Source organism: Octopus bimaculoides, chromosome 9 (assembly GCF_046866305.1).
Source record: "Octopus bimaculoides isolate indiv1 chromosome 9, ASM4686630v1, whole genome shotgun sequence".
NCBI classification, from domain to species: domain Eukaryota; kingdom Metazoa; phylum Mollusca; class Cephalopoda; order Octopoda; family Octopodidae; genus Octopus; species Octopus bimaculoides.
The window spans coordinates 44,739,823-44,750,277 of record NC_142936.1 but is presented as its reverse complement, the minus strand read 5'-3'; the positions used below and the strand labels follow the sequence as shown (position 1 = coordinate 44,750,277).

The 10,455-nt window shown below is 38.2% G+C and overlaps 1 long non-coding RNA gene across 1 annotated transcript in view; it reads right to left on the bottom strand.

Moving 5' to 3' along the window:
* Positions 1 to 10,234, bottom strand: part of LOC128248659 (uncharacterized) — a 10,273-nt gene extending 39 nt beyond the window's left edge. The window contains exons 1-3 of the long non-coding RNA XR_008264816.2: positions 10,099 to 10,234; positions 6,757 to 6,972; positions 1 to 2,917 (exon numbers count right to left, since the gene is read on the bottom strand). The exon at positions 1 to 2,917 is cut by the window's left edge and continues 39 nt beyond it. This is a non-coding gene — a long non-coding RNA (uncharacterized LOC128248659). The remainder of the gene's footprint in view (positions 2,918 to 6,756; positions 6,973 to 10,098) is intronic.
* Between the last annotated feature and the right edge of the window lie 221 nt (positions 10,235 to 10,455).

Sequence of the window (10,455 nt, the reverse complement as noted above, 5' to 3'; positions counted from 1 at the left end):
GCAAACCCTAACTCTCTCACGTTATATATATATATATATATATATATATATATATATACATGTATATGAATGCGTTTCTGTCTGTGTTTGTCCCCGCCTACCATCGCTTGACAACCAATATTGGTGTATTTATGTCTCCGTAACATAGCGGTTTGGCAAAAAAACCAACAGTAAAAGTATTAGGCTTACAAAGAATAAGTCCTGGGGTCAATTTATTCAACTAAAAGCCAGTGCTCCAGCATGGTCGTAGTCAAATGATTGAAAAAAGTAGAAGAGTATATAAATATATATATATATATATATATATATATGCAAGGGTTGGACAAAATAATGGAAACACCTAGCGTCATAGCATCATAATTTTGAAATATCTATAAAACTATCAAAAGCTTGTTAATTCTTATGTTTTTTTATTTATTATTAGTGTTGCTTAATATGTTTTACTAAGATTGCTGTTTCTTTTCAGATATCATCAGAAGAAGGTAATTAAAATTCATTAAAATGACAGATATATCAGACTTCCAAAGAGTTCAAATTGTTGGTGCTCGTATGGCAGGCGCTAGCATAACGAAAACAGCTGAAATGTTTGGTGTATCAAGAAGAACAGTCTCGAAAGTAATGACAGCCTTTTAAAAAGAGGGAAAAACCTCTTCGTCGAAACAAAACTTCAGAAGAAAACCAAAACTTTCAGATAGGGACCATCAGACTCTTACACAAATTATTAGAAAGGATCACAAAGCACAGCTCCCAAAAGTACTGCAGAGCTTAATGACCACCTCGAGAACCCAGTATCCACAAAAACTGTTTTCCAGGAGTTGCACAAAGCCGGATTTCACAGGAGGGCTGCAATCAGAAAACCACGACTTTCAAAAACAAATGTTGTAAAGCATTTAAAGTGGAGTAAAAACCTACAGAATTGGTCCCTAGAGCAGCGGAAGAATGTTGTTTTCTCGGACGAGTCATCCTTTACCTTATTTCTGACCACTGACCAAGTATACGTGTGGAGACAACCAAAAGAAGCATTTGACCCAGACTGCCTTCTTCCAACTGTTAAACATGGAGGAGGATCTATAATGATATGGGGTGCAATATTTTGGAAATCCACCGGCCCAATGGTTTCCCTTCATGACAGAATTAATAGTCAAGACCATTTAAGCATTTTATCTGATCAAATTCATCTTATGGTTGTGGAACTATTTCCAGAGGGAAATGCAATCTTCCAGGATGATAATGCACCATTTCACACAGCTAAAGTTGTTACTAAATGGCACGAGGAACATTCAAGTGAAGTTGAACATCTTATCTTGCCACCACAGTCCCCAGATCTCAATATTTCTGAACATTTATGGTGCATTTTAGAACAACAAGTAAGGAGTCGATATCCTCCTTCATCATCACTACAAGAACTGGAGACTGTTTTAGCTGAAGAATGGACAAAAATTCCTTTGGAAACAATTCAAACTTTGTACGAGTCCATATCCAATAGAATTCAAGCTGTAATTACTGCCAAAGGAGGTCCTACCCCATATTAAAATAAATTTGTTTGAAATTTTAAGGTGTTTCCATTATTTTGTCCAACCCCTGTATATATATATATATATATATATATATATATATATATATATATGTGTGTGTGTGTGTGTGTGTGTGTGTGTGTGTATACATATAAAGGCAGTAGTACAGAGGGAGAATGCTGTATTTTGTATGGTAAGGATGATGTAGGAGTGTTGTTACTAGTAGTAGTAGTAGTGCTGGTAGTGGAATAGTAATGGTGATATTATATATTGATAGTTGAAGAAGTTCTATTCTTGTTCTCTAACCCAAGATCAATGCTGATTGGACATTCCTGCCATGACTATCTTGGTGGTGGTGGTGGTGGTAGTTTTTGGTGGTGGTGGTGGTTTTTGGTGGTGACGGTAGTGGTGGTGATGATGGTGGTAGCAGCAACATTAGTGGTGGTGATGGTGATAGAAGTGATGACAGTACCCCTACCGTCATGACATGGTGGTGGTGGTGGTGGTGGTGGTGGTGGTTTTTGGTGGTGACGGTAGTGGTGGTGATGATGGTGGTAGCAGCAACATTAGTGGTGGTGATGGTGATAGAAGTGATGACAGTACCCCTACCGTCATGACATGGTGGTGGTGGTGGTGGTGGTGGTGGTGGTGGTTGGAGGGATGGTGGAGGTAGGAGAGATGGTGTTTATTGGAGGGCTGGTAGTGGTGGTGGTGGTGGTGGAGGTGGTGGTGCTGGTGGTGCTGGTGGTTTTAGTGGTAGTGGCAAGGTTGGTCGGCATCGGTGATGATGGTTGTGATAGGGTGAGCATATACAGGAAATGGTTGAAGGCTAATCTTCTGAATTCTAACATTTGCTGATCCAAAAAGAAAATGTCAACTTAAGCTATAATCTCAGATAACTGATTGTTATTGTTGCTGTTGCTGCTGTTGTTGTTGTTGTTGTTGTTGTTGTTGCTAATGTTCCTGTTGTTTCTGTTGTTGTTAATGCTGTCAAGCAGTTGCAGTTGTTATTGCTATTGCTGCTGGTATTACTGCTGTAGTAACCTGTTGTTATCAATGGTGATGATGATGATGATGACGATGACGATGATGATGACAATGACGACGACAACAGCGATGATGATGATGTTACTGTTGTTTGTGTTGGTGTTGCAATTGTTGTCCTGTTGTCTCTATTATTCTTTTCTACTCTAGGCACAAGGCCCGACATTTTTGAGGAGGGGGCCAGTCGATTAGATCGACCCCAGTACACAACTGGTACTTAATTTATCGACCCCGAAAGGATGAAAGGCAAAGTTGACCTCAGAGGTGTTGTCTCTGTTATTGCTGCTTCTGTTGTTGTTGTTGTTCTTCTTGAATTTGCTGAGATTGATATGATTTCTGTTGTTGTGTTGTAAGCAAAACTGAAACAGATTACAATAAACAAACAAATGAATGAATGAGTAAATGAATACATAATGAATGCATGAATACATAATGAATGCATGAATACATAAATAAACAATCAGCAGATAAATTAAAATCATCACCTCACCAATATTTTCAGTTTCATACTTTTTGCACCAAAACCACCACCACCACCACCACCATCACCGCCACCGTCACCGCTGGCACCGCCGCCGCCAACACCACCACCACCACCACCGCCATGCTGACATATGTCGGACAGTCCAACAGGAACTGACAAGCCAGAAAGCTGCTCCAAGCTCCAATGTCACTGTTTCAGCATCGTTTCTATAGCTGGATTCACTTCCTAATGCCAACCACTTTACAAAGTGTAGAACGTGCTTTATTTTTATTGTAGCACCAGCTCTAGTGAGGTCACCGAGTAATTCACAAGAGAAGACCCTTTAAATGAGTGGAAGGTTAGAAAATATCATGGGAGGTGAGAGTATCACAGAGAGACAAGAACAGGTGTTTTGCTGAAGAGGAGGTATGTGGCTTGAAAAGAGAGAGAGAGAGAGAGAGAGAGAATATTGAGGATGAATATGCAGATGTTTTTTTTTATTTTTGCGCCCTTTTAAAGCCTAGCCAGGCTCATGGGCCTGGTTTCCTGGTTTCCATGGCGTATGTATTCCCCCCAGCTGGACGGGACGCTAGTCCATCACAGCGTTACTCAAGAAACAGGAAGAAAGAGTGAGTGAAAGTCGGGACAAAAGAGTACAACAGGGGTCACCACCACCCTCTGCCAGAGCCTCATGGAGCTTTTAGGTGTTTTCACTCAATAAACACACACAACGCCCAGTCTGGGAATTGAAACCATGATCCTCCAGCCACGAGTCCGCTGCTCTAACCACTGGGCCATTGCGCCTCCACATATGCAGATGTACTAAGTGAATATTATAGAAAGAATGAGGATAGGTGTCTTGCTATAAAATGGAAACATGTCTTAAAACTGTAAAACATGGAGTAGGCCCTGGACAAGACATTAAACTGCAGCTGGTGATGAAATTCTAGCTTGGGTGATCATGAGCAGGGTTGATGTTAAGTCGATTAGATAGATTTGTTCAAAATGGGCCCTGTGCTAAGAGAGGGGCTCACACATATGTTCAAGTGGAGGACACTATGATGAATTTTCTAGAATATCATTGAGGTTAATGGTGAAGTCTTAAGTGCTCAACACTTTTTCAGCTGGGACTGATGTACTGTACAAAGCACAAAACATAAATTTTCATTTTTTTCTTGTAGAGTAGAAAGCCCTACTGACGATTCTCTAATTGGGCCCTCCAAGTCCTAGCACTGGCCCTGTTCACGAGTTCTGAGAAATATGGAATTAGACCTTAGACAACATTACACCCAGGTCCACTTTGACCTGGAGTGGCAGTACCTGCAAGAGCCTCAGTTATATGTCAAGTAACAGAGCATAGTCTTGTGGATAAAGTATACAAAACTCAGAGAAGAGCTGGGCCCCTAGACATGTGTCATACAGATCCACCATTGTGTGGACATGCTATGGTATTTCAAGAACTACTTTCTCTGTCTGAAAGTTAAATCGGCCCTGTGCCTCAAGGATAAGCTTGGGAGAGTAGAAGACTAGTTGGATAAACTGTAAATAAACCAGCAAGAAGAAGGTAATGTATAGTTCACCAAAAAAAAATCATATGTATCTTCAGACTTTGACACGAAGATCCATGATGACGAATGCCTGTAGACATGGCACAAGAAAAGAGAGGGCAGAGAAAGCATAAAGACAAAATGGTTAAAATGAAGAATTAGAGAACTAACAGCTCATTGGTTGTGAGATCAAACATGTTGCAGACATATCACTGAGTTTCTGATGGTTTTTTTTTTGTTTTTACCTTTCTTTTATGGTTTAACTGTGCTACTACTGCTGTTATCACTGCCATTGCCATCACCACCACCACCACCACTACTACCACCACCATGACCATCACTATCACCACTGTTCTGTGACACTACCATCATCACCATCACCATCACCATCACCACCATCACTCTGCCATTACCACCACCACCACCACAACCACTACCACCACAACCACCACCACAACTACCATCAAGACCACCACCAAAACCACCACCACCACCACCACCACTCTGCTACCACCGCCACCACTCTGCCACCACCACCATCATCACCAACACTCCTGCCGCCACCACTGCTGTCATCATTATTATATGACATCACCATTGTCACCTATCTTAAAACCATCACCACCACCATTACTATCATCACTACTGCCACAACCAGTCAACACTACTGTCTTACACCACCACCACCACCACCACCACTACCAACACTGATACCATCTTCTCTACTACTACTATCATGTTACCAATCATCACTGCTACTATCATCCACTAGAAACACAACACCACCACCAACACCACCACTACCACAGCAACTGCCACCACCACCACTGCCACCACCATCACTGCCACCACCACCACCACCATCAACACTACCACCACCAACACCAAGCACTGAAGGACTGTTAAATCATTTTCATAGGTGTTTTTTTCTTTCATTGATGCTTTGTCACTATGAACTGAAATCTACTTTGAATGTTGAGTCATAACTGATTCCATATATGAGACACCAATGTGTCATTTGAGCCAACGTGACAGGCCATTTTTGATCAGTCAGTCTGCTAGAAATAACAGCTAAATCTCTTGAATAAAATTCCACCATCTTCGAAAAGAGCACATTAGATTATGGGTTTTCTAGGTTCTGTATATATACAGGAAAAGATGGGATGGTCATGGTTGGAATTCTTTGAGCATAGGTCTGTTTGATCAGGGCTGACATATGACTTAAACAACCACAACAATGAGTCAATTACTGAGCTACTAAGTGGAGTCTTGACTTGCAAGAAATAACAACCAAATCTTCCTCAAATCACACCCTATTCTCTTAGAGAAGAAGAGTACATTGGATAATGTATTCCAGAGTGCACTATGACAAGAAGAAAGATGGTCAATTATGGATGAAATGACTTCGACTATAAGTTTGACCTAGGGCTAAACAACAACATTGACAGGTTAATAGTTAATCAACTTTACCCTGTGTAAGCCATTCTATTGTGCCTCTCAAACAATAATCCATATAATCTCTTTGGTTCTGGTCTGAAGGTGCATGGTCTAGTGGTTAGAGAGTTTGGTTCATGATCATAAAGTCATAGGTTCAATCCTGAGAAGGCAGCACATTTTATTCTTGAACAAAGCATTTCATGTCATATTGTTTCAATTTAGTCAGCCGGAATTATTAGTTTGTTCAGAAAATAATGGCTGATTTTTAAAATATGTCTATATTCTTGAAAAATTGAACTTATACAAAGGTTTAATTATTCAAAATATGATCCCTGAACAGCTATGCATTTCTCCCATTGATTAACAAGGTCATTTATGCCTCTTCAATAAAAATCCAAAGGTTTTGATGCCAAGAAATCCTTAAATTCAGTTTTGGTCTTGGTTTTGGAACGGAAAGTATTTTGCCTTAAAAAAGTTTCTAGATGCTTGAAAAAGTGGTGGATGGTGGGTGAAAGATCAGGAGAATATGGAGGATGTGGTAAAGTCTTGTATGCCAAGTTTGTGAGCTTCTGCAGTGTCATCTTGGAATGGGGCAGAATTGGACCACATCAATTAACAAGTGCAGGTCTCATTTTGCTCAAGTAAACACTGACACCAAACTTATGAGACATTTCTCTGACACTTTGTCATGGGTTTTGTTCAACTGTTGTTTTCAAATGCTGATTATCAAGGGTGGATGGATGTTCCCTACCTTCTTGACCTTCGAGGCTTTCATCCCCACTATGGAATCTCTCAAACCACCATCATACCGTCTGATCACTAGTGGACACTTCACCCCATGCTCTGTTGATATTGGCGGGTGTTTGGGAAGCATCATGTTCAAGCTTGAATCCAGGCAAAAAAAGTAAATGCATTTCTTCTTTTTTCATGTTTGAAATTAAGGATTTCTATGCTTCAAAATTATATTCTGAAAGGAATCAATAAAAATTTATTAAAGAGTACACATCAGTTATTAAGCATGTAAAATTTTGTCTAAAGCACTACAAATCGAAAACAAAATTTCTTAAATCGGACAGTATTTTCCGAACAACCAAATAGTTCCAACTAAGTCCTGGTGCAACTCTCTAACCTGGATATTTTAATGGGTTTAAAAATGAAGTAGGGATCCAAGAGGGTCTCTATGTCTGCTCCATTACCACATTGATACCTAAAACAGTTAATAAAAGCATGATACATAATACTAGGCTATACTTGGGTTCTGTTAGTTTGACTGATAAAAGCAGGTGTTACATCTACATAATGGTTGAGTGGTTAACAGTAGAAATGGCAGTCAGCTTTAAAAAAAAAAAACTGCTCTAGCAATGAGTTACCAAGAAAGACTTTCCATCGTCACTAACCCTGCTAAATAAAGCAGTCAAATCTCTCTCAAATTTCATCCTTATACCTGAAATAAAGAAAGACTATAGTTTATCACTATGTTTCTGTTGAAACACTGCATTTGTTTCAATTAATTTTGAAAATAATGAAAAATTTAGTAAAATACAAGAAAAGACATGACAATCTAGGGAGAGTAATCCACTGGAAGGTATGTAGAAAGCTAGGATTTGAACATACTGATAAATGGATTTGAACATACTGGTGTTTGGAACCTAAATTAACATGAACTTTTGATGGAAGGTGTTAATTAAGGTCACTATAAAACAAGGAATTTGTTTCAAAGAACCATGAGCAGTTTCAGGTGGGTATCAGCAAAAGAGTTAAGATATTCAATGCTTAAGAAAAATATGAAACACTCATGGCTAGAATAACTTTGATTATGAGTATAACAACTACTAATACCCCAACAAAACACCACCCCATCCATGTAAACATAGAAAATGGAAACTAGATAAAATATATAAATAAAGGGGCAAAAAAACATCATTCAGTGATAATTTTTATTTCACTTATTGTACTTTCTTCTCCCTGAAACAAACCATCATTTGTCTCCTTGAATTCAAATGTTTAATTTTGCTTTTAAAATTTATTTAAGTTAATTAATTCAATGCTATTGTCAGTTAATTATGTAACATGGTAGCATAATTAGCATTTTTTTTTCTATGTAATGTTAATATGAATATGTTAAAACCAGCTTGTAATAAACAAGAAGTAAATGAATAGTAGCAGTAGTTAGAAATAATTTACAAAAGTGTTAACAGCAGTTTTAACCCTTTAGCATTTAAACATGCCATATCTGGCTCAGATGTTCTACTTGTGTTTTATGTTCAAACGAGCCAGATCCAGCCTCTCACACCTACCCTGCAATGTTATTCTAAGAATAAACTATCACATCAATGAAATATTGGTTTCGAATTTTGGTACAAGGCCAGCAATTTCATGGGAGCGGGTAAGTGCTTGACTGGTATTTATTTTATCAACCCTGAAAGGATGAAAAGCAAAGTTGATCTTGGCAGAATCTGAACTTCAAATGTAAAGATGGATGAAATGCCACTGAGCATTTTGCCTGGTCCACTAACCATTCTTCCAGCTTGCTGCCTTACATCGTTGAAAATATTGAAGGTGTGAGTTAATGCATAATTAATTCAAACCAATGTAAATAAATAAGCATTACATTTGACAGAGTAATCTGAATGATTAGGAGTTAAACATTATTTATAAAAATAGCAAACATCTTTTTCCCTCGTCTGTTGACTAGCACAAGAACAATGAAAGATGAGCCACATGCTTACATGCTTAACCATCTCTTGCCAATGCATATGACCTGTTAGATTGTGCCAGGTCATATTCAATTGTACCATGCTTTCATTAATTGCTTTAGGTGCCCATGTAGTCATGAACAGATTCTGGCCTTCTTGCCCTTGACTCAACAGAACATTGAGAATGTGAGTTGGAGAGAGAAATGGATGCACCAATACTTAGTTGGTACTCATAAATAAAGAAAAAAAGGATAATGTCATAGTTAGAGGATAATGTCATAGTTTTTCAGAGGAGGATGGGCAAAGCCCATGATGTTTCCAAACTCTCAGACTGGAGAGATCAATATGATAGATAAGCTGCCCAAAAATCTTCAAATCAATATTTGCAGGGAAAATATGGATAGATTGGCCAGAGGAGAGTTAACACCATGCATCATCATCTGGTCAGGCGACTTGCCTGGACCAATGCAACTCTTCCACGCCAGATGTCATGATCAGGCAATGCAGCATGAATGTCTGGCCTGAGCTTTAGCCATATTGGTCTTTTACTAGCTAAAGTATCTCATCTGCAGAAACCACAACTACAGATGATAGTAGTAATTCGCTAACTAAACTGGTTAATCCTGAATGTTAATATTTTGTTGTCTGTTTATCTGCTTAGCATCTAATGATTTTCACCATTGATTCAATAAGTTCGTTTGCTGAATTAGTTCACATCCACCATGCTGCATCCTATTATTTCAGAGTACCATAAGGTGGCAAACTGGGAGAATCAGGAACATGCCAGACAAATTGCTTATCAGCATTTTGTCCATTTTTACATTCTAAGTTCAAATTCTGCCGGGGTCAACTTTGTCTTTCATCCTTTTAGGATTGATAAAATAAGTACCAGTTGAATACTGGGGTTAATGTAATTGATTAGGCCCCTCCTCCCCAAATTTCAGGCTTTGTGTCTATAACAGAAAGTATTATTTCAATGTACCCTGGCTTGGGTGATTATATGTTATTTAACCCCTCTAAAAGAAACCTGAGGACAAAGATAGTTATTATGATGTTAGACTGAGCCAAACACTAGTTAATCACTGTGTATGAAGGATATGAACTTATATTTGAATGATTTGTTTGTACAAGCACACATGCATACAAACACATATTGATAGTCATTTAAACATGTACCACACTCATACACATTGACATACATTTGCATACACACATACCTTGCACACAAACAAATACAAATGCACAAGTGATCAAATATATTTGCACACTCAAAAGTATAAACATAAAACATTGAAACACTTCACACACACAAACGCACACACACAATTAGATACAGATATAAATACAGAAAAAAATACATAATAAACATACATATTAAAAACAAAACACAAACATACCTGAATACAGATATAGACAAGCATAAAGACATGCACATATGCTCATAAACACATACGGACGCATAAGCACATCCAAATTGTCTAATGTTTCAATCAACAGTAATATATTATGTATTTCGGATGATACAGCTTCCTGCACGGTTTTGTCAAGTCCTATAATGAGAATATTTACCTAATAGTTGGATTAATAAATATTTTATTTTAAACCCTGTAAAAAGTCAACAAACTGGTTTGATATTAAGCAGATCACTGACATTAGCAGGGGATTAAGACAAATGTTTCATTTCTCTCAGTAAATAGCTATGTGTACTTATGCTCCCATTGGTTGGATTGTTTTACAAATTTAAACATTATTCA